The sequence below is a fragment of the Canis aureus genome, chromosome 25 (genome assembly GCF_053574225.1).
Source record: "Canis aureus isolate CA01 chromosome 25, VMU_Caureus_v.1.0, whole genome shotgun sequence".
Classification (NCBI taxonomy): Eukaryota; Metazoa; Chordata; class Mammalia; order Carnivora; family Canidae; genus Canis; species Canis aureus.
This window is the reverse complement of record NC_135635.1, coordinates 41,704,998-41,730,692: the sequence shown is the minus strand read 5'-3', so window position 1 is coordinate 41,730,692 and position 25,695 is coordinate 41,704,998. Positions and strand designations below refer to the sequence as shown.

The 25,695-nt window shown below is 41.0% G+C and overlaps 1 long non-coding RNA gene across 3 annotated transcripts in view; it reads left to right on the top strand.

The window, feature by feature from the left end:
* The window catches only part of LOC144297394 (uncharacterized), a 41,713-nt gene extending 16,298 nt beyond the window's left edge, over nt 1-25,415 (top strand). Inside the window, exons 4-7 of one of the 3 annotated variants that reach the window (XR_013364422.1) lie at nt 9,278-9,364; nt 10,333-10,483; nt 19,660-19,747; nt 25,229-25,415. This is a non-coding gene — a long non-coding RNA (uncharacterized LOC144297394). Of the gene's footprint in view, nt 1-579; nt 3,310-9,277; nt 9,365-10,332; nt 10,484-19,659; nt 19,748-25,228 lie in introns of those variants that run through there. The other 2 variants (XR_013364423.1, XR_013364424.1) reach the window with 2 other exon arrangements.
* The last annotated feature ends 280 nt before the right edge of the window (nt 25,416-25,695 follow it).

Here is a 25,695-nt window from a genome sequence, read left to right as displayed (position 1 = left end):
ATCACACAGGAAATATTTATTGAATAAAGTCATGAATTACTGATCAGAGTATTTAGTGCATGACATTCAATTGCACTATGTACTCCATGCAGCTACAGATGGAAACCAAGTCTTCAGGTTCCACTGAAATCTAATCACCCACAAAGAAAAAGTTGCAGTAGGGATAGTCAGATTCACATGCAGTGGCAACTTCCTCCATCTTTTGCTTTGTTTGTTTTTTTGCATATGGCCTCAGTTTGTGAACACAGCTTCTTCAGCTCCCAGGCTTCCCTTGGAGCCCCAGTCTCTGAGAAATGCTGAATATGAGAAAAGTATCAATTAACAGTAAGCAGTGGACAGCAGCCTCTTCTAAGCAGTCATGAAATAAAAAATGCTGACAGGTTCACAGAGAGGGCTGTGTGTCTAGCCAGAGCAAAGACTTTCACTCCTGGACTCAAAACAGATCTATAAGAAATCAATCTGGCAGCTCTCAGGTTGAATCTCTTTCAGTAGTTTTTCCCCTCATAGTTGGCACCTTTTCCTTAGTTACCTCTCACTCTTATTTTCCCCCTCCCCTCCTCTCCCTTGCTTTTATGAAAGGAGCTGGAAAATGCATTTACATGAAGGCATAAATGACTGATAACCTCCTGCAGATGAAGAGAGAAAAGAGCCACACCAAGGAATAAAGTTATAGTGGAATTCTAAGCATCTACAACAACTAGATAGGAGTGTTCTCCTGGTTCCTTCTTGCCTGGGGTGTCTTGGAAGAAAGACCTCCCAAGCCATCTAATCATGCTGGATCCTGAGTCTGTGGGTAAAAACACCTTCCTGCAAGGTTAAAAGCAGTAAATAGTCACATGGCCTGAAGATAAATCTGAAGAGAATCTTCAAGAAATGGCAGGGCCTTGTTTGCATCCACCATTTTTGTGAGAAATTTCCATTGGCAGGTATATCTTAAAGGCATCCGGTTGTAGAACTCTTAATTCTTCATTCATTCATTCATTCATTCATTCATTCATGAGAGACACAGAGAGAGAGGCAGAGACACAGGTAGAGGGAGAAACAGGCTCCATGCAGGGAGCCCAATGTGGGACTCGATCCTGGGACTCCAGGATTATGCCTTGGGCCGAAGGCAGGCACCTAACAACTGAGCCACCCAGGGATCCCCTAGAACTTTTAACTCCTATCTTAACACAGTAATATGGAATGTAACCAGAGAGATGAGTGTGGGTTTAAGGAACTTTAAAAAATATAATTGCTCATTTACAATGCACTTCTTTAGAGCTGCAGGCATGGGGATAAAACTCGTGTCAAGTTCCTTACTCAGTTTGAATTATGTAGCATTAATATGACTGAGAAGAGTGTAATAAATATAGCTTCTATTTATTCAACAATGCTTTGCCTAATTTTCACAAGCATCCTATGAAACAGCCATGATCATCCTCATTTTTCAAACAAAAAGAAAACTGAGGGTCACAGTAATATACACACCTGCACAAGTTCATATAGCTAGGCAATGGCAGAGCCGCGATTCCATCTGATCTGAAGACCCTGATCTTTCCTTGAGCTTTCTTCTTCACATTTGTAACTCAGAGTAACCTACTGAAGAATGAACTAGTAATTCTCAATCAAATGTATGTAACTGTACATTTAACTTCCCAAACTAGAAGTGAAAGTTCAGACTAAGTTTTCAGTCATTTGCTTCAGGTTTTTGGTTCAGATACAGGATATTCATGTCTTCAAACAAATATTTACTGAGCAGATACTACGTTCCTGATGATACTGTTGGAGGGGGCAGATATCCAGCAGCAAATAGAACTGCCCAACAGTCTTGACTTCAAGGAGCTTACATTCTAGTCTGGGTAAGGTAGAGAATAAGCAAGTAAGGAAAGTGTAGATGATGTCAGGTAGTGGGAAGTGCTGTGGAGTAAAATAAAACAGAGAGTAGAACGTGGCATGCAGGATCAGGAGCTGCAATTTATGTAGTCTGCTCAGAGGAGGTCTCACAGAGAAGAAGGGGTTTGAGTAAAGACATGACAGAGGTGGAATTTGGGGAGCAAAGCGGGTAAATATCTGGGGACAGCTTATTCCAGAAGGAAGGGCAACAAGGACAAACGTTTTAAAATGGGATGTGTCACTTTTGCTCAGTTAATTACAAAAATAATTAATGTTGTGAAAAATATCAGCCTTGTAAGTTGTTTGATATAGTAAATGCCAGAATAAGAGAAAAAAAAAATCTCTTTAGAGAGAATCAGAATGAAGGGTTATCTTTGGAGAGGGCCGGGATTGCCTGAAGGGTGAAACCTGCTAAGGTGCTAGAAATGCTTTCTATCTAGATCTAGATGGGATTCAACACTTAGTCATCTCCTGTACACTTAGGTTTGTGTACTTCATTGTATGAGGTTATACCTCAATATGAAAATTTAAAAAAATTTTTTTAAAGAAGCCTTAGTTTTTCACTTCTGGCCTCTGAAGTTCCATGATATCAAAATTTTTAGTGCACATTTCATGGTTCCTTCTTTGCTAGCTCTGCCCAAGGCCATAAGGGTCACTCAGAAAAACAAAAGCTTAGAGATCAGGGTTCAAGTCTCTGCTGGATGACCTTGGGAGAAGTGATCATTCTCTCCAGATCAGACGGAGTGTGTAAGCCATGAAGTAGGGCTGGTAGTGATGGTATCCACCTTACAGAGTTACTGGAAGACCAACACAAGGTAAAGTCTGTAAAAGTTCTTGCTTTTAAGAAGAGTAGGGGAAAATTTTGCCACCCCAAAGTGTGTGTCCATGGCATGTGGGTTGTTTTAGGCTAATTATTTTTAAGAAACAAGACTCAAGAAGACATTGTGACCTCCCCGCTAACTGTCCCGAAAAATTTGTTTGGAGGACCTACTCCAGGAAGGCAGCTATTACCACAGACAACGACGGAATAATATGAACTAGGTGTGGCAGACAGGAACTTAGCAAAGTCTGTTTGTTAAAATTCCTCTCTGGGACCCATTGTTTCTGCATAGTCCAACAAACATTTGTTTACCAAACGTTTGGCCTTTTTTATCTTCCTGTGAATTGTTTTCCTTCCCTTTGAAGTCCCAGCCGCCTATCCCTTCTCCTTAATTTTGGATGGCATGTAAGCCTCAACTGCCTGACTGACTGTGGACCTCATATTCTTACGGAACCCTAGTACATATGTAATTAAATTTGATTTTTTCCTGCTAACATCTCAAGTCAATTTAATTCTTAGACCAGCTAAAAGAATCTTGAAGAGGAGACGGTGTTTCCTCCTCAACACAGAAAGCTTACTTAACATTATAATTAGACATGTAGCCAATACTTCATCAGGAGTGCCTACCAGGTCACTGCTGTGGTCAGCTACTACCTGGGCTCTATGGTTATTTGCTCTTGAGCTTGTCACCCTCTGCTGGGCACTGGGTACTGCATGTACAGCAGGTCCTCAGCCACGTGACATTCTATAGCAAGGGGGCAAAATTAGTCCTGTTACTTTGGGGTAATACTCTGTCTAGAATGACCTCCTAACAGAGTTAGTCATACCCGACAATCTCACAGGGTTTAATTAGTGGCGCTTTCTGTTACCGCTACCTCAACCCTACTGGACTCAAACATGAGCTCCCTGGGCAGAGAGACCGATGTGAGAGGTGGTAAGGTTAATTCATATGTCTGGACCCACATAATGGAGGCCACTGCAGTGGCCTGGACCAGGTCACAAATCTAAACCTAAGTCAGCCTGTACTTTCAGGAAACATCTATGGGGGCAGGGGAGGTAACATACTCCAATCACAGTCCTTCAGCTCAGCTTTAGCTAGCTCATCTTACCCTGAAAAATAGGACCTGCTAACCAGTCTTGCCATTTCTGCATTGTCTCTTCTCAGGCTCTATAAAATTCAAACTTGTCCCAGATCCCTCAGGAAGTATCCCCCTGCCTGTGAGGCACTATACTTCCCTAATCCCTGGATTATTTTCCCTTGAATAAAGGACATCAGACTCACTACTAAATTGCTTTGGCAGAGGTGAAGGCCCTGCAGTGCTGAGAAGAGCACCTCTCCTCTACGAGTAGGCCTTGCAGCTAGGTCACACTTGTCTTCCCTAGCTCCTTTAGTATGAGTTGTCTGAGGATGGACTGCTTGCAAGGAGACAATAATGAGGAGCATTTTCTGTAGAGAATTTAAAAACAGTAATGAAACTGAAATCATGGACCTGACATGTACCTGCACTTCTAAACAAAGTCATTGAGAAAATGCTCCCTGCCCCATCAAACCTTATATTGGTCTCAGTTTTAAATAGTTGCTATGATTACTGTTGAGTTTATACATACAGATACACACTTACATGACTCAAATTAGCCCATTTTAGTGAACATTGTATTCCATATAGTAGTTAATTTCAAGAACTCCCAGTTACGTAGTCCTGTTTCCCTGACCCACCCTACCCCTGAGGACTCACTAAAGGACTCTGTTTCTAAGGGTATGTTTCCAGGGCATAGTGGTTCAGAATTGTTGGAACTCTCCTCCAGACTCACTTCATATCTTCGCTCCCTGTGGTATCATATCTTCTCACATTTATATAGCCGATTTGAAATAAACGGGGTGATACATATATATTTTGGTCTTTGTCCACAGTTCCTGGCTCAGCTTCTCACTCTTGGAATTTCCTGAGTGATAAGAGCAATGGGAACATCTTTTGTTACAATATTCGATCTTTTGTCCTCAGTTCCTAAAATCACTTCAGAGCCATAAAGGTGAAATGAGTGTCTTGTTATTCATAACAAGCCCCTTTCCACCACAAATGGGCTTATGTTAATGAGGTGACTTTTGGAAAGTCCCTAGGGATGGGGGCTAGTTGCCAGAGGAACCAACCAAGGTTTGAGTGTCAGAACTTCCAGTCCCACACCTTCCTGGAGGGAGTGAGGTTGAAGATTGAAGACTATCCAGTGGCCACTGGTTTAACCAATCACGCCTATGTAATCGTGCCTCCATAAAAACCAAAAGGAAGGATTCAGAGAGTTTCCAAGGTTGGTGAACTGAATGCATCTGTGAGCTGGGAAGATGGCACTTCCCAAACTCCACTGGGACAGAAGTTCTAGTGTTCAAGACCCTTCTGGACCTCACTCAATGTAATCTCCTTGGTAATAAATCGGTACCTAGTAAAAAAAAAACAAAAAACAACAACAACAACTGGAGTCCTGAGTTCTGTGAGCTGCTTTGGCAAATTAATCAACCCAAGGAGTTGGTCATAGGTACCTCTGATTTATAGCTGATTGGTTAGAAGCACAAGTAATAACCTGAACCTGAGATTGGTGTCTGAAATGTGGGGAGTGCTGTACGACTGAGCCCTTACCTGTGGGATCTGACACTGTATCCAGGTAGACAGCATCAGAATTGAGTTAAATTTGTGAGGCACCCAGACAGTGTCCACTGAGATCTGGAGAATTTCTTGATGGTGGTGAAAAAAAACCCAGACATTGGAAAAGATAACAGTGCAGTGAATGTAGAGGCAGTAAGGACTCAGAATCTTATTTGGGTTTAAATTCTAAAACACTAGAACAGAGTGTGAACTGCAGGGTATAATATTTTCCTTGGTAACAGTTCATTTTGGACCATGCCTAAAGTGTTTTCCTAAATTTGGATATCTTTAATATTATTGTTTATCTTTTTTAAATTATTATTTTAAAACTGTAGAACTAATCAAGAAAATGATTATTATAGAAAATAATTTTGAGGAAATAGGGAGGAGTGAATAATAAATTGATCTATTCCAGGCATCAAATATACTAGGCACACTGAAGACTGTGTAGCCCTTAACCAAACACTGAAATCCAACTGTGGACATATTTGCTCTCAGGCTGTGTGCTCTCCTACATTATCATTATTTTTTTTTTTTTAAGGACTTTCTTTTTGGAGCACCTGGGTGGCTCAGTTGGTTGAGTGTCCAACTCCTGATTTCGGCTTGAGTCATTATCTCAGGGTTGTGAGATCCTAGGTGTGGAGCCTGTTTAAAATTCTCTCTCTCCTTCTGCCTCTGCCCTCACTGATCTGCAAACATGTGCTCTCTCTCTCTCAAAAAAAATTTTTTTTAATAATAAATAAATCAATTTATTTTTAAGTAATCTCTTCATCTAATATGAGACTCGAACTCACAACCCTGAGATCAAGAGTCATATACTCTACCAACTAAGCCAGTCAGGTGTCACTCCCCTACATTATTATTGCTACCATTCTAGGATAGTTTCAGATATAGCCCCATTAGGATGCAAGGGAGCAATGCAGCTGACCCATAAGATCTCTGTAGTTATTCATTCACTCAAAAAAAAAAAAAAAAAACTTATTGGGCACCTTTACTGTATGCTTGGCATGTTCAGAGCACTTGACCCTAGAGAAGGCTATAGAGCTAAGGAAACTACGATTTCCCTCTTAATTCCAAAATTGAGAAAAATAGCAACAGATCAAGGTTAAATATCTTAGTCTTTAAATGGCTACAATTATGGTATCATTTCCAAAACACACCTATTAAAAAAAGGGGTTTATAGGAAGAAAACACACACTTATAATGTAGTAGTGGATAGACAGAAAGCCCGTTTATGTTATTATATATTTATAAGATGAGTCCTAACCTGCTGTTAAGAGACCAGTAATTGTAGAGAAACTCCCTCATAATGGTGAGCAACGCATGATCCAACATCATCCAAGCATTTAGAGAGCCTCTTGACGTGTCTCTGGAACATGTTGTAAAGTGCATTTTCCTGATTTATTTAGTAAAAGCAATTCTTCTTGCTCATTATTCCTCTTATTATCATTGGTAATAATAATAACAGGGAGTTTGAACATGTTACTTTAGCTCTGGGATTGGCCAGAAGGGAGGCTTATATCCTATTTTATTACTCATCTAATAGTTGAGACCTGTGAACCAAGTGGGGTGTGCACAGGATGGAGAAGAGACACTGCCTTAAGGGCTGTGGGAAGGATGGTTAGTACCACAGGTGTATCTGTGGCAGGAGAACTCCTCCCATCCTTGTTATTCCTCAATAATAGGATGCTGAGAAGATGCTGGTCCTGTCAGTGTCTCAGACCATGTCTGAAGGATGTCAAACATCACAAGTGGAAATGCTCCAAAACTGAGGTAGTCTTTGATTTTGAACTCATTTCTGCCATTGTGGAGATGTGAGGCCCCATTCTTTCTGTGACATGTAGGCACCATGATGGCCTCCTTGATTAGACCTTTGAAGAGACAGCTTACCAGAAGCAGCCATAGCACATAGGGAAGACAGTCTTTTATTTTGGACACTGATCCAGAAAAGGCAAGGGTGGCAAAAACTATGAGATGTGGAAGCCAACTTCTTTTGTAAGAGCACGTGTGGAATCTTTCTCCCTGGTTTAAAAAAAATAACTAGCAATTTCACAACCTGCTGAGTCTACAAGAGTCTTAGCCTCATGTCATCTTACCTGTGACCAGCCTGACTCCCTGTAGAACATAGGTTCAATCCTCTTTGCCCTAGACACAAAGGAGCTAAAAATCAACTTGGGAACACCAGGAAAAGGAGGCTCCAGCTTTGACCTGGGTTTGAAGTTCTGCTCTTCCATTTACCAGAGGTGGTAACTGAGGTAGTTAGTTGCTCAAATATTCTCAGCCGCATTTTCCTCATCTCTGTAATGCAAACCATAATGGCAAGGATATAGGTTCATTAGGGGACTGAGGCAAAACTGTATGTCCAACAGCTAGCATTCAACCAATGTTGTTCTCATTACAGTCCGGCCCACAGGAGGCTGTGGCACTCAGTGCTTCCTCAAAGTCTTGAGGCATTCTCCTTTCCACATTCTAGAAAAGGTCAGAATAAAGAAAGTGAATTGGATGGTTTTCATTTGTTTCCTCCCAAGGAACTTAAAGATAAATTTGGTCAAGATATTACCTCATTGATGTTTAAGGGCAAAGTATAAGAACTTCCATGCTTTAGATAGAGAAACTGAGGCTTGGGGAAGTTAGGGAATTGCTTAAAATCATAATGAGCTGGAGCTTTCACTCTGGAAGTACTAGGGGTTGGGGTTTGTTTTTTTTTTCCCCCTAACATTATCATGTTGGTGACAAGAATAAAATTTATATATATAAATATATATATACCACCTCCTCAGTGCCCGGGTGACAAGAAAATTCTAGCTGCAGTATGAGTACAATGAATTAGAACCAATATTGGTAAACAGAGCTCTTTACAGTTTACAAATAATTTCCACAAAACATCTCCCTAATTTTGTAATCTGAAATTTCAAAAGTACTTTCAAGATGAGTATTACTATTAACATGTACAATTGAAAAAGTAATTCTAAGATGTTCCTTGACCTGTCTGAGAAGTCACAGTACTCAAATAAGTAGAGCCCAGATCAGTGTGACTCCAAACAAGTTTCCACCATTATGCGTTATACACTATTCTTGCACATGTAATGTAAACATTGTATGAGTATTTTGCTTAAAGTATACTTCTCTACCCTCACATCCCGCATCACCTGCCCCTTTCATTTTTTCTCTCACTCCACGAGGCTTCCAGCTTTCAAATCCTTGCTCCACTGTTTGTCTTGCCTTGATTTGTACCTTCCTTTCAGATCTCAAGGTATCCTGATTCTTCACCTCATCCAAGTGCTCCCGACTCTCCGAGAGCATGCTGTGAGACATGAACCTGTAGATTACTACTTTACCTTCCGACTTTAAAACTCAATCCTCCATAAGGGATAATTAAAGATTTGTGGGCTTGATGTTTATGTAATTTAGGGGGGCCCTCTATAGGTAAGAAAAACAAAATTAGGTACAGAACCTTGGAAGAAGCTCTTCCAGATGAGGAGGCCTAAAACTCATGCTTCATGGGTTCATAGCAGATTCACAGACTGCCGATGTCCCTGTGTAAGATACAACTCCAGTTGGGCTACCTGTTAAGTGAACCCACCTGGGGCCAGAGGCTGAGGCTGTAGGCCTATACGCTCCACTCTTAGCAGCATGGTCAAGAAGGTGTGATGGTTTCCATTTTATAATTTGATTCCTCTCTAGTTTATTGTTTGCTACTTGAGTTTGAGTTTTTTGAACTCAGAAACTGCTTTCTATTTCTTGGTAGGACTTCTCATTGAGTCCAACACAACTCTGAGTTCAGAAATGTTATATGAATGAAAGGATGTTTGAACAGATGAATAGATAGAGTATGATCCAATAACTACTTGTTGATTTCTAGCAGACAATGTGATGATTTTAATAATTATCCCTTATTGATTGTCTCTTACGATTCATTCATTCTTCATATGTTATCTCTGGTCAGAGCACTCCTGAAGGGAGGGAGTTATTATCTCTATAGCCGAGAAGACTGAGGCTCTTAGTGGTTAAGTCACCTGCACAAGCTCAGACGGTAAGTGGCAGAGCCCGAGCCCATCACTCTAAAACCTAAGTTCATTCCACCTCACTCTACACCTTAGAAGCAAGAAACAGGCTACTCCAATTAGGTAAACTGAGTCCACCTCACTTTAGAATGTTAGATGCAAGAATCAGGCTACTTCGATCAGGTGAACCGGGTCTCACATGGCTGGGCACATGCTCACTGTGTCTGCTTTACCTGTAAATGAGGAAGTGAAGGGAAGTCCTTTCTCATGTTAGCGGGCTTTGTCTTCTGCATTCCCTGTTCCCACAGCACCTTGGACATGCTCTTCCCAGTAACATACTAGTCTCATGAGTTTGAACAGTGGACAAAAATACTCTCAATGAATCTCCAGTAAGAAATTGAATTAAATAAAAGTTAGCTTGGCAAACAGAATAACCATGCCAAGGAGACCAGAGTGTTGGGGACCACACTGGGGAACAACAGCCAGGGCCCCAGCAGAGAGGAGGAGGTGAGCAAGATACTCTGGTGCTTTTGCCTTCTGCCCTAGACTGCTCTGCAGATAAACCAGCAGAAAGATGCCCTTTGTGGTAAGACTGTGATCATAGGGGAATGTGAGAATGAATGCCAGATTCCCACCAAGTGCTGTAATGAGATCTCTCTTGGGCAATTTTTTATTTGATGAAAATATGGTGGTGCTTTTAAGAAGTTTCAAGAGCCTTAGGCAAAAGATGCTCTGATAACTTTGGAATGAGGTGCTCAAAGGCTTCTACCTCCATTATGCCACTGAAGTCTCTACAGCCCTTTTAGGATGAGGAGGGAGGCAATCACAGTAATTCCCATTTTATAGAGGGGAAATTGGGAACCTAGGATCACAGAACCCAGAAAGTCATTGTAATTCATTCTATATTTGGCATAGCATGTGATTGTCCCAAAAAGAAGTTTCTGGAAGACAAAGCGAACTGGAATTTTCTTTTGTATTAACCTTTGTATTGCACTAGCAATCTAGCACCACAGAAGATTTGGTATTCTCAGAATCCTGGCTGATACTGGGGAAAGCGGCTGTTTGAACATGGTGAGAAGGACTATGGTGACTGTGGCTCACAGCAGAGACCTGAATTCATGCTACAGTAACAGCACAAGGGATGTGAGGTAATTCATCTGTCCCCAAGTCCTTGAATACTGAGGCCCAAAGACCTTGCAGAGTCCTTCCAGCTCAGTGACACATCACTCATGATGTGACCCACAAAAAAGAGAGGGCAGGGAGATTGGAATCCACCTGTTCTTCAGTTTATATCCCAGGTCTGTAGTTCATGATTCAGTCAATAAGTGAATGTCTGGCTTTGCCTGGAGCCCTGGCAGAAGAGGACATGTACTCCTCAGCTCCCCTTTTAAGAAAGGACTTGAAGAGCGTGCCTAGATAACAGGTGCCAGATTTTAGCTCCCTCAGGGTCAACTTCAACTACTTTGGAGGGACCAGGCGGGAGTGAGGTAGTTGTATGAAGACCCAATTATTTTTCCCCTGAGGGAGAATCCTCGGTTGAGCAGTCCTTCCTCTGTAGCTCCCCATCGAGCTGGCAGAGACTTTAGGTGTGCATCTTATGGGTCCCCCCGCCCAATTCTGCTTGCTTTCCTTCTTTCACACATGCTCCCCTCAAAATCCTGTGCACTCCTTTTTTCTTTTTAATTTCATTTATTTATTCATGAGAGACAGAGACAGAGAGAGAGAGAGAGAGGCAGAGACACAGGCAGAGGGAGAAGCAGAATCTCTGCATGGAGCCTGACATGGGTAGGACTCAATCCCAGGTCTCCAGGACCATGACCTGGGCCGAAGGCAACGCTAAACCACTGAGCCACCTGGGCTGCCCCCTGTGCACTCCTAATTCCACCTCAGCCTCTGCTTCCTGGAGAACCAACCAACACACTTCCCTTAACCTTCAAAACAATAGTGGTACCTAGTGCCAGAATGAAGCTAGAAACATTAAGATCTTATACCCAATAAGAGGAAAAGGAAGAACTCAGCCCACTGATCAGCAGAGGAAGAATAGCCTAAGTGATCAGAGGCATGCACAGAAGTGGCTAGCCCCCCGACTACACGTGCAGTCTAAATTACTCTAAGGCTTGGGTTAATTACTGCTCTAAGCCTCAGGTACCCTGTGTGTAAAATAAGAGAAGTAACACATGTTGTTAAGGGCTACGCTTCACCTATTCCAGAGACGATTCTGTTCTTAAGCCCCATGTCTGGATTGAGTACACCAATCTTCTTGCCCTGGACTTGGTGCCTTAATGAAAAGATAAGGACGTGAGTCACACATAGGGTTTTTTAGATGGCTAACCTACATCCGAATCCTAGCCTTCTACTCTATTCCACAACCTGAATTTACCTGAGTGTATGGGAAAAGCTATATACCCACACACAGGTACATTCAGCACCCATCCATGTATGATCCAGGGGAAATTTTTTGCTGGAAGGGAGAGGAGTTCCAGTCTAGCTTGGTACCAAGATGGCTTGGTTAACCCAAGAAGTGAATTCCATTTGGGAGATACAAAACCTCCAGCCTCCAGAGATCTGTTCTTTAAGGGTCAGGCAGGCAACTGTTACAGGTATCAAGGGTCAAGGACCAAGTGTGTTTTAAAAGAACACTATGTTTTAAAGTAGGATGTATGTTAAAAAAAGTACATAAATCGAACTGTTCAACATAATTAGTCATCAGGGAAATGCAAATGAAAACCACAGTGAGAGATACCACCGCACACCCACTAGGATGGCTATAATCAAAAAGACAGATAACAACAAGTATTGGTGAGGATGTGAAGCAATCAAAAGCTTTATACACTGCTCATGGGAAAGTTAAATTGTGCAACCACTGTGGAAATTGTTTTCTGGCAGTTCCTCAAAAAGTTAAGCAGAGAGTTATCATATGACCCAACACTTCCACTCCTTTGTGCATACCCACAAGAGATGGAAACGTGTCTACACAAACACTTGTACACTAATGCTTATAGCACATTCATAATAGCCCTGAGGTAGAAACAGCCCAGATGTCTGTCAGCTGATGAACTGATAAACAAAAGTGGTATATCCACACAATGGAATATTATTTGATCATAAAAAATACATACTGATACATGTCACAACACAGATGAATCTTGAAAATGTTATGCAAAATGAAAAAAAGACACTTGCAAAAAACCACGTATTATATGATCCCATTTATACTAAATGTGCGGAATCAGCAAATCTATAGAGGCAGGAAGTAAATTAGTGATTGCTTTGGTCTGAGTAGGTGGGAGCTACAGAAAGATGATAGTTAAAGGGTACAGTTTCTTTTTGTGGTGATGTAAAGGTACTAAAATTGACCATAATAAATGAGTTTATGTATCTGTATATATTTCTATATACCAAAAACTATTGAATTGTATGATTTAAATGGATGAATTACAAATATGTGAATTATATCTCAATACAATCGTTGTTTTAAAATATTCAGCTCAAAAAAATAAAAATGGTTAGCTCAATGAATTATTCAAAATGAATAACTCATGTAACCATCACCTATTTCAATACATAGAGCATCCTAGAATCCCAGAAGTCTCCTGATCTCTTGTGAGGATATGTATTTTTGTTTGTTTAATTAGTTCCCTATCTCCAGAAATCTTACTGCATATCTCTAGGATAGGTCATTTGGTGTGATTGGTACTAATTCCCAATGAGTCTGTAATAAAACATGGTGACTTCTCTGTTGATCTTTCTCATGAGGCACAGAGTTACGTTCTTGGTCTCCATTTTAAAGAGGGACAAATTTGGGCTCATCCCACAGCACATGGGCAACATGGGGAGAGGACCAAATCACATGAGGAGGATCCAAGTCTATGTAGCCTAATTACTGGACGTGTGGATGTGAGGCATCTGTGCTGTGTCATCTCTACAGGATATCTAAGAATAGGAGCCAGGGCAATCCTACTATGTACAGTGTCCAGCACTACATGTGGCACCCAACACATGAACATTATCAAAATCAGGTACCGAGGGCCTAGAATGTGTCAGGTACTGCATTAACTCAAGTCTGCACAAAGAGCTTGTCAGATGGGAGTGATCATCCACATGTTGCAAATGAGAAGTTAACTGGGAGGAGAAGAGTTGTTGATGGGGATAGATGGCACTGCATGGTCCTCTCCAGCCCCAGCATCTTTATCCTGCTTTGAATAAAGGGGCAAAATTGCCCACAAAAATGTCATAAGAAGCTGTATGGGAGAGGGGGGAAGGAAAGCTAAGAGGGAAGAGCTTCCCTTCCAAAGTTTCCCATGCTGGTTGTAGGTGTAGGTTTGCCTTTAGCGATGCAGAGGTCTGGTCTGTCCTTGACCTTAACCTGCCCTTGACCACTCCCCAAGCTCCTATAATCATTGTTCTAGACTCATTTCAAGGTGAAGGCAAAGGTTTTCTTTCTTTGACTCCAAAATCCATTCCTAAGGATCAAGGAACGTCTCCCCCAAACACAAGCCAGCACATCCATGACATGAAGCCAGGGAGACACAGAGAGACTGGGCGGCTGCCAGCAAGGAAAGAGAAAGAGGGAGAGTACCAACATGTGACAAAGAAGCTGTGGCCATGGGGATGACACTGTTCCCATGGGTGGTCCTGCTCCCTTCCTGGAAATTCATATTTCAGATTCTGAAATTCATCCTGAAGGCCTTTTGCTATGTGCTACGTATGCTGAGCTGGATAACTTCCTCAGTGGTAACTTCCATGGAACCCCATAGCGCACCTATGAAACATGCATCATCCCTAGTTTTCTTTCTTTCTTTCTTTCTTTCTTTCTTTCTTTCTTTCTTTCTTTCTTTCTTTCTTTCTTTCTTTCTTTCTTCTTTCTTTTATTGTTTTTGTTATTGCACATCATCCCTGGTTTAAAGATGATGAAGTTAAGTCTCAAATCAGCAGCTGCATGGAACTCAGTGAACTATTACTCTAAAAAGGCTATTTCAGGTTCATTCACAGCTTCTCATCTAAACCATTGTGAGATGACCCACACAGATAATCCCTTCCCTGGCTTCAGTTTCCCAGTCTGTAAGCATGGAGCATAGGCATAGGGCTGCACAGTAGCTTGAAGAAATGGTCTGAAGAGAACAAAGAAAGTGCTTTTTGAAACATGGGTCCATGCTGAGGCACCATGCAGCCCCTGGTTTTGGCCTGAATTGCTCACAGAGTTGACCATACAGAAAATTACTCAGATGGCTGAGATTTGGGCAGATGGTATCAAGAGATCTGACAAAGTCATTCTAGATCTGAAAACAAAGGCTCCATGCCCCAAAGTCTTGAACGTCTCTAAGGCTCTGGCCAAATCTGTGTGTCATAAATTTGCTTTCAGTTTCCTTTGACAGAGATGGGGAGCTGGTGGGTGGGGGAAACCTGCTTTTTTTCCTCAGATGCGGTAATGCATACTTAATTGGCTTGCAATTACGATCACCCAGTGAAGGCTCTGACAACTTCTCAACTTCTGAACATTAACCTGGCAACCCACGCCACATCCCTGCGGCCTGGCTTTGGGCCAGGCTTCTGAGTTTTATCTGTCAGACCCTTAATAAAAACAGGAACCTGATCCTTAATGACTCAGTGGCTTCTTCTGGCTCCTTTCTTGCCCAGTCTATTCTTGGCTCTCTCATATGGACTCTAAGCTCTGAAGGAATGATTTTCTCAGCTCAGCAAAGGGCCATAAACATCTTGGACTTCTATAGCTGTGGCTCACAGTTTAACCTCTTATGGCTGGAAGAGCTTTGTAAGTCCCTAGATCCATCCCACTGCCACCAGGTTGGCCACATGAAGGGTTCCCAAACCTCTCCGCCTTCTCCTTTCCTTAGGTCCACATCTGTGCAGGCCTTGTGAATCTTTTAATCAGATCAATCAGTCGTGGCCAAAGATTTTCACCATCCCGTGCCAGCTAGATCCTCAGGCAGGCACAGATGGGGACTTAGGATCTCACATTTGCACCTGCTGCTTTAGAGGACTCAAGAAGCACAAGTCCTTGTATGACTCAGGATGAGTCGGGTGGTAGTCCCTGACCTTGTTCTGCTGTCCTTGCCACACTCCCTCCTCCTGGGTCTAATAGCACTGACTGTGTGTTCAGTTGTATCAACAATCTCTTGTAAGGCTTTGTCAAGTTCTCCTGAATGCATGGGCTATTTTCCCAAATCATCCATTTGCCTTAAGGAAGGGAGAATACATCTTATACTTTTTTGGATTTCCCACTGTGCTTAGCATAGAGACTAGACGTTGTAGTAATAATAATAGCCATGAGTTATGAGTACCTACTCTGTTTCAGACATTGCAAAAAGAACCGTTAACACGTTAGTTTGTTTATTTTGATAAGAATACCCAATTAAATATTGTTACCATTTTAAGACAAAGAATTAAGGATCAGGCTCATTAAGGGACTTGTTCCAGGTCATATAGCTTATAAACAATGGAATTAGCATTCAAACCCAAGAGTGTGTGAGAAAAAGTTGTAGGAGGCTAAGCTAAGCTATGCTGTATAACAAATAAACTCTGAAATGTGAGTGGCCATATATACATATACATAAAGAAAGTATATTTCTGGGATACCTGGGTGTCTCAGTCAGTTAAGCACCTGTCTTCAGCTCAGGTCATGATCCCAGGGTCCTGAGATCGAGCCCCTCTTTGGGCTTCCTGCTCAGCAAGAAGTCTACTTCTCTCTCCCCCTCTCTTCCTCTCCCTCTGCTCGTGCTCTCTGTCCCTTGCTCTCACAAATAAATAAATAAAACCTTAAAAAAGAGAGCAAGTATATTTCTCACCCATGCAAAAGCTGCTACAGGTCTGAGTGTCTCTTCCAGGGTTGCTTCTCTCTTTTAGGCCACTGAGCAACCTTGTCTCTTTCTACCTCTTGTTTCTGCTACCCTCACGTGTGGCCTTTGTGATTCATCTGTCTGAGGAAGAGAGGGCTGGAGGGATGTGTGGGGCTTCCACAGTTAGACGTCAAGATGAGTGGACAATATCACTTGCACCCATAGTCTGTAAACAGATCACTCACATGGACCCCCCTGACTCCTCTGTGTTCGGGGAAAGAGGAAACCCAGAAATGGGGAAGCCCTAGTCATCTGCTACCGAAGCTTATGTGTATTCCACCATGCTAAGCTGCCTCTAAAACCTAAAATTAAAAAACAGTGTTTTCTGACTGACATCACCACGAGGGTATCACTAGGATACAAAAGATTATAAAGGAGGAGATGGGGGGAGGGAGTTCACTCTTGAGAAAAAACAGACTTTGATACGTTTAATCAGCCCTTAAATCCCCAACCTAATTATCACCCAGACAGAGGAGTTGGACTCCCCTTCTTTCCCCTCATTCTGAGTATTGCTCTTCTGTGACTCCTCATTAAGGTGCCCCTAATATTCGCTATTCCCTAATCTTCATGTGCAAAAACGTGGGGGTGGTGTGCACAGCAGAAGGGGATGCCAGGAAGCAGACACTGTGTGTGCGATGCTGGGCAGCAGGCACATGGCTTTCACATTGGGTTCTCATTTAACCCTCACCATAAACTTATTTGGTGTTGCTCCTGCTACTTTCACCCACGTATGGAGCATGAAATGGAGTGTCTGAGTGATTATGTAACTTTTCCCAAAGTTACACACGGGATCTTCTGATTCCAAATCCTGAACATTTCTTTTACAATAGCCCTTCATTTTCCCCCATCCTCTTTTATTTCCTTAAGTGGATTTCAATTACTCTGAACTGTGTCAATCATAATGCTTATTTCATGATACACTCATCTTTGTTTCATGCATAACTTTATTTGGGTTGTTGTTTTTTCAATTTTACTTTTATTTTATTTTGTTGTTTTTAAAGATTTTATTTATTTATTCATGAGGGACAAAGAGAGAGAGGCAGAGACACAGGAAGAGGGAGAAGTAGGCTCCCCACAGGGAGCCCTGTGGGACTCAATCCTAGGACCCGAGGATCATGACCTGAGCCAAAGGCAGACACTCAACCACTGAGTCACCTAGGTGTCCCTTATTTTTTTTCTCCTTATTTTTAATAGTATAACAAACTCCCAGAAACATACCACCCAACATGTGGCTTTTCTTCATCTCATCCTCCCGGCCTCTTCCACTAATATAATGTAACCAATATACTAAATTCTGGATATGTCATTTCCTTGCTTTCCTTTTTATATAATTTTATTCCGTTTTTATGTATTCTTATATTTCTTTGTTTTTAATTTTATCAAAGAGTATGATTATTGTAAGTTATATTTTGGGACTTATTTTTGCTTGAATATGATACTACTAAGGTTCATCCATATTGTGTGTCATTCGTTTTGAACACAGTAGAATATTATTGTATGAATTATTCATGTTAAATCTCCTTTCTTATTGCTATTGAGAACAATGCTGCCATGAAATGTCTTTTGGGGAGCGTGAAAAATTTGTTTATGTAACTAGGAGTGAAATTACTATGTTGTAGCATATGGGAAGATTTTCCAAAGTAGTTGTAGCAATTAACATACCTATAAACAATGAGAGATGTGTGGATCTACATCTGCTAACATTTGGTTTGGTCAAATTCTTAAAGTTTCCAACAGAATGGATGTATTTCTCTAATCACTAATGAAGTTGTGTTTGTTCATTAGCTATACATGCTTCCTCTTCTGTGAGTACCTGTCCATGTCTCATGCCCATTTTTCTACTGGGCTGTTTATGCACTTCCTGTTGACTTACAGGAGTTCTTTATGCGTTCTTTAAGCCAACCTGTTTCTTTAATGTATCATTCGATTTTTTTTTTTTTTTGCTTTAATACCTCCAAGATTAACACTTTCTGTGTTTTGTTGGAGAAACTTTTCCCTGCTCCAAAGTCTAGAAGATATCCACTTGTGTTTTCTATTAAATCTAAAATCTGAAACCTAAAGTTAAGTTTTTTAACTTTTTTCTTTGACTATTACTTCAGTCTGAAGGTGTTTATTTTTATATGGTCTGAGGTAGGGAACAAATTTCCTCTTTTCCCAAATGGTTAACAATTTTTTTCCAGCTTTGTTTGTTGAAGAGCACCCCCTTTCCCTTCAATTGGCCATGCCACCTCTGCCACATTTCAAAGTTCTAAATCCAGACAGGTCTGTTTCTGCATTCTCTATTCCATTAGTCAGGATGTCCATCCTGTGGCATTGTCACGATATCTCTCCATTATTCAAGTAGAGTGAGATAGGCCTCTCCTGGCTCTATTTCCCCCAACATTGGCAAAGACATTATCTCTTTCTAGAATCATCCAGTCCAGATGAATTTCCTTTTCTCCCTAACCTGCTCAATCACAATCTGAGACTCACTTCATCCAAAGAGCCTCTATACACAGAAGGAGTTGGCAGGTCAAGAACTTGATCTCAGTGGGTACCACCCCTGGGTATTCTTGCCTGGCTCACCCTACAGTGCCCAGTGTCCAGGGCTGCACACTTGCTTGTCTCCAGCCCCAGGTACCTTTGTCTAGATAATCCAACAAGCCCTTACAGTGCCTCAGCTGGACAGAGTCCTTATCTCCAGTTTTGCTAAAACCCAGGGAAATGTGTAATGGGAAGAGAAGAACTTCATAGCCTCTGGGATTGGCTCTGGTTTGTAGATGAGAGAGTCCTGCCTTCCTAAGATATGATCCAGCCTAAATTAAAGAAACTGTAATTTCAGAGTTTCTCTTATTCTTTGTGTACCTGATGGTAGAGTATCTGGGGTTTAAGGATACTCCTTAAAGGGATTTTTAGATATGCAAAGGAAGATCTCAGAATTCAGCGGGATGTTGAGTTTAAAAGTAAAATTGCTGGGCACCTGGGTGGTGTAGTCAGTTGAACATCCAACTCTTGATTCCAGTTCAGGTCATGATCTCAGGGTCCTGGGATTGAGCCCTGCACTGGGCTCCATGCTCAGTGGGAAGTCTGTTTGAAGATTTCTCTTATTTCCCTCTGCCTCTTCCCCAACTCAAGAGTGCACATGTGTGCTCTTTCTCTTTCTGAAATAAATCAATCTTTTAAACAAACAAATAAATAAAAGTATTTTAGTGAGTTGTTAAACAGACATTTGAAAGTTACACAAGGTTGGGACCCTGTAAGAGAGGAGATGGGTGCAAGGGTCTTCAGAGAAGGAATCCCCAGCAACTGAGTGGGGGCATGGCCAGTGAAAAATCTTCCCTGTCAGGGAAGGGCTAACAAGTTTCTAGAAGCAATGGTGTCTGACCTTCAATATGTAGTTTTTTTTTCCTTCTTTGTGCCACCCAGCTAGCTATTCCTAACCCTTGGGAAAGTCTGTTAAGTACAATAACTGTGTGTTCATGTTGCTCTAGGGGAAGGAGAATCAGCTGTAGTCTGAACACTAGACAAGAGAAGGGTGAGGAAGAACAGCTGCCCTGGCATGGGGGTAGGCATCAAAATGTAAGTGAGAATCCAGAATTTCTTAAGGGCAAGAATTAGAAGGTAAATATAACCATGAAAATATAAACTCCTAAGCAGGATCATGGGAAATGTTGGAGAGGATTCTGGGAAAGACTAGGCTTCCCATGGTGCTGAAATGAATGTTGAATTCATATTTTTTGGAAGTGGAGGCAGAGGTAACAACAGAAAATCGGAAAATGTGGATTCATTTAGTAACGCATGATACAGAGGCTGCAGGGAATATGATGGTCTTGAAAACTTATGGGGCTCCTTTAAGTCTGGGCTGAGCTTCTCATTTCAGTTGTTCTGTGGAAGGAGCAGGGATGGCAAGCAGGCAACCCCAGAAGCTGAAGGGTTAATTTACCAGGGTTGAAAAACAAAAATCTATCCTTCAGGGGTTCCTATTTCCTAACCACAAACTCTTCTCTGATCAGGGGCCAGCCAGAATCAGATGTGAGACTGAGAGCTTTCTTCTTCCCTCCTTCTTCCCTACTGTCCTCAGGTATGATGACCTGAGAGCACCTGTCAAACTATTCAAGGGTAGTCTGTACCAGGCAAGCCTGGATAAAGAAAGCAGTAGCACTGAGAGACTCTCTAATCATTTACCACTGATAATTGAATCAGTCTCTCTCCTTCTGTCTCTGTCTCTCTCTTCCTTCACCTCCCATATATTTTTCTATTATGGCAAAATATACTTTTTAGCCATTTTCAAGTATACAGTTCAGTGCAATTAAATAGATTCATAATGTTGTGCAATCATCACCACTATTTCCACAATTTTTTATTTTTATTTTTATTTTTATTTTTTTTTTTTAATTTTTATTTATTTATGATAGTCACACACACACACAGAGAGAGAGAGAGAGAGGCAGAGCCACAGGCAGAGGGAGAAGCAGGCTCCATGCACCGGGAGCCCGACGTGGGATTCGATCCCGGGTCTCCAGGATCAGGCCCTGGGCCAAAGGCAGGCGCCAAACCGCTGCGCCACCCAGGGATCCCCACAATTTTTTATTATCTCAAATGGAAACTCTCTGCCCATTAATCAATAAATCCCTATAATTAATTAACAAATAAACAATAAATCTCCACCCATCCACCCCATCTAGCCCTGGAAACCTCTAATCCACTTTCTGTCTCTGTGAATTTGACTACACTAAGTACTACCTATAAGTGAAATCATACACTCTTTGTCCTGTTTATCTGGTTTATCTTGACAAAATGCCTTCAAGGTTCATCTATGTAGTGTGTATCAGAACTTCATTCCCTTTTATGGCTGCATAGTAGTTTATTACATATAAACCATACTTTGTTGATTTCTGTCAATGTAGACTTGGGTTGTTTCCATCTTTTGGCTATCACTAATAATGCCGCTATGGATATTGATGTGCTAGTATCTGTTAGAATCCCTGCTTTCAATTATTTTGGGTATATATCTAAGAGTGGACCTGCTGGATCATATGCTAACTTTATGTTTAGCTCTTTGAGGGACCACCAAACTATTTTCCATAATGGCTAGGCCATTTTACATGCCACCAAACAATCCATAAATTTTATGATATCTCCACATCCTCCCTTTCATTTATTTTGTTTTTTAAATTTTGATTTTAATTATTCTAATTGATATGAAATGGTATCTCATTGGGGTTTTGGCTTGCATTTCCCTAATGACTAGTGATGTTGAGGATCTTTTGATGTGCTTATTGGCCATTTGTATACATTCTTTAGGGAAATGTCTACTCAAGTTATTTGGCGTTTTTTAATTGAGTTGTTTGTTTTTTTGTTGTTGAGTTTCATGAGCTCTTTATATATTCTGGTATTAATCCCTTATCAGATATATGATTGACCATTTTTTTGTCCCATTCTGTGGGTTGTCACTTCACTCCCCTAATATCCTTTGATACACAAAAGTTTTTAATTTTGATGGAGCTCAATTTATTTATTTATTTTTGTTAATTGTGGTTTTGGTGTCGTATACAAGAATTCACTGCCAATTCTAATATGAAGATTTTCCCTTCTTTTCCTTTTTCTTATAAAAGCTGTATAGTTTTGCCTCTTATATTTGTTGTCTTTGATCTGTTTGAGTTAATTTTCAAAATATAGTACATAAGGTTCTAATTTCATTCTTTTGGATATAGATATTAAGTTTTTCCCAGCATCATTTATTGAAAAAAATTTGTACTTTTCTATTGAGTAGTCTTGATTCCCTTGTCAAAATCATTTGACCAGACATTTGAAGGCTTATTTCTGGGTTCTATATTCTGTTCCATTGGTCTATATGTGTATCTTTATACTAATACCACACTGTTTTAATTACTGTAGACTTGTAGTAAGTTTTGAAATCAGGAAGTTCAAGTCTTTCATCTTTATTCTTTTTCAAGATTGTTTTAGACTGTTTTGGTTATTCAGGATTCCTTGAGATTCCATATGAACTTTAGGATGGGTTTTTCTAGTTTCATCAATATATATATGTAGATCTATATCTATAGATCTATAGACATCTAGATCTATCTATATCTAAATCTATCTATCTATCTATCTATCTATCTATCTATCTCTCTATCTAGTCATTGGGGTTTTGTTAGTATTGTCATCTTAACAATATTAAATCTCCTAATCTGTAGGCATAGGATGTCTCTCTATTTATTTGTCTTCAATTTCTTTCAGCTAAGTTTTGTAGTTTTTCATGTACATTTTTTTTGCCTCCTTGATTAAATCTATTTTGATTAAATCTATTTGTCTTTTTGATTCTATGACAAATGAAATTTTTCCTTAATTCCCTTTACAGATTGTTCAATAATATACAAGAACAAAACTGATTTTTGTGTGTTAATTTTATATCCTGTAACTTTACTAAATTTGTTTGCTTAACAGTTTTTGGTGGAATATTTATGGTTTTTTACATATAATATCATGTCACCTGTGAACAGAGATCAGTTCGCTGCTTAATTTCTAATATGGTTCAATCCTAGAAGCTACAGGAAAACAATGACAGGAATCTTTGGCTGGCAGCACCCTGACCTATCAACAACATTCTTAGGGTTGTTCCTTCTCACAGCTGGGTCTCTCTATTCTGCCTGTCTCTGTCTTGCTGTCCCACTCTCTGCCCCAGCATCAGCCCCAGAAGATACAAAGGAAGAGCAAGGTGTACGCAAGGTGAAAAAGCCTTGAGAGGGCATGAGGTGAGTCGCCACTGAAGTTCAGGGAAAGGTAAGGGGGGAGGACTTGGATTCTAGTTCCATCTCTCTCTTTAGCTAGAATCTCTTTAGTTCATGGTCCTAGAAAGATCACTTTACTGTTCTCGACTTCAGTTTTCTCATCTGAAAAGAGGGGAACTTATTAGTTAAGAGAATGCTGGCTATTATAGCCGTGAGAGCCCCAAATCTCAGTGGCTTAAGACAAGAGAAGCTTCTGTTTCGCTTAAAGTCCACCTGATAATAGGGTGGGGGGCTACTCCACAATATCATTTAAGGACACAGGCTAAGAGAGGCTCTGCCATCTTCAACATGACATTCAAAGATGCCTGGCTATCAACATGCAGCTGCCAGACAGGGGAAGAGAAGGGTGAAATGAGGATTTCATGGGAGGTATCTATGGAGCAGGTCTGTAAATGGCATACATCATTTTGCATACATTCAATGCAGACATAGGTAGACTAGGAAATAGATGAGCCATGTTCTTAGGAGATGTGAGAAGCAGACAAAGACCCTGCACTGATAAGGCTCACTTTCTAGGACCTTGCTGCTTAAGGTGTAGTCCATGGACTGCCAGCATCAGCATTTCCTGGGAATGAATTAGAAATGCAGAATCTCAGATCCTACCCCGATGCACTTGATCAGAACCCGCATTTTAATAAAAGCCATAGGTTGGGCACCTGAATGGCTCAATTGGTTAAGTGTCTGACTCTTGCTTTTGGCTCAGGTCATGATCTCAGAGTTGTATGATTGAACTCTGCATTGGGCTCCATGCCCAGTGCAGAGCTTGCTTAAGACTCTCTTCCCTCTCCTTCTGTCCCTCTCCCCCTTCTAAAAAATATACATAAATAATAAGAGCCATAGGTAGTTTGTGTGCACATTTCAGGTTTGAGGAGAGTACCTTAGTGAGGGGAAATGAAGATGCTGATCCAGTATCCTGGTTATTTGGTTAACAAGGGCTGTGAGTCTTATGAGCCTGACTGAATCCTGTCTGACATAATCTTGGGCAAGTCATTTTAATCAAATTTTAGTTCCCCCAATGGTAGTAATAATGGTACTTACCTTACAGGGTCATTGGGATTATCAAGTGAGACACCCCATGTAAAGTCCTCATCAGAGCCTGCTATATAATTTGTGCTCAGTAGAGGTTAACTATTATTAATCTTATTATGGCTGATACTTTTCCCAGAGTTGATCCCTTCAACTTCCCTAAACCAAGTCCAGCACAAGTTTAATAAATACATGGCAAGTATCTCACTACTTTGTTCTCCAGTGTCCAAGACAGACTTGCTAGTCATTCAAGACACTATTTCTCCCAGAGCCCACCCTGGTCTGAGAATCTGCCTCACACAAGGCTCAGGTAGCTGTTATTATTTCATTGAAGTAAGTATGAAAGATAAAAACTATTTGCTACCTCTGGTTGACTTGGGCATTCACACTGACCACATCTCCCCTTTACTCTCAGCTGTATCAGTATTCTTATTAATGACTGACATGGGGACAAGGAAAGGGAGGAGGCCAAAGGCAAGCAGAGAATGTCCAGCCTGGGAGACTATGAGAATGATGAGGTCATTGCAAATGAGGGGATAGGAGAGGGAGTTGTTCTGAGGAAGGTGCTCAATGGGAGGCAGGTCATATTTGAGGTTTTTAAAACATCTACATGGAAATATCAGAAGGTATGAAAACACAAGACTGGATTTATTTTTTTTTTAATTTTAAAAATTTATTTATGATAGTCACACACACACACACACACACACACAGAGAGAGAGAGGCAGAGACACAGGCAGAGGGAGAAGCAGGCTCCATGCACCGGGAGCCCGACGTGGGATTCGATCCCGGGTCTCCAGGATCGCGCCCTGGGCCAAAGGCAGGCGCTAAACCGCTGCACCACCCAGGGCTCCCAAGACTGGATTTAGAAGAAACTTCTGGGTTGAAGACAAAGATTTGGTCACACCAGTGGCAGACACTGTTCATTATCCAACAATCATTTCCCCCGTCTTAGCTAACTGTACCGTACTTTTGTTCACATGTAGAGTGGTCATTTTCCAGAGGATATTAGACCCCAACCCAGCCTCAGACCCTAGTACTGTTGGTGAATCTTGATTAGCCCAAAACAGTCACAGATAACTCCTTTCCTCTTACCATTGTTTGAACTTGGGTATGTCATACATTTCTCAATAATAAAAAATGTCTGCTAAGAGGATTCTAAACATTTCTAGGATTCATCTCTTTTTTTTTTTTTTTTTTTTAATGATGAAAAGAGAATCTTCCTTTTGTCTGCCTCTAGATGTGACTCTATGAGATGGACCGCCGGAAGCTAAAGAAGCCACTTTGTGACCAGGAGGGGACAGGGCTGAGGGCAAAAACCAACATGCTAAGTATGGCAGAGCAGAAAGATGGAAAGAAATGAACTCTAGTGATATCATCAATCTACCAAGCTATCCAATTCCAGAAATGACCTCAGGCTTCCTTGCTAGGTGATAATAAATGTACTTTTTTATTTAAGCCAGCAGTCAAGGTCTCTGTTGCTTGTTGCCAAAAGAATTTCAACTAATATACCACCTCTGTAGAGAAATACCTATATGATAGAAGTGACCATGAAAGTCATGAGAGTGTTTGTAAAAATTACCAGAGTGTGCAGGGAGGAAGAAAGCAATGGGTGAAGGCCATTGATGTAATGAACGAAGGAAAGGAAAGAGCAAAGGAGGCAGAGAAGGAGCACCACTAGCAGCAGGAAGATAATTAGAACACCTT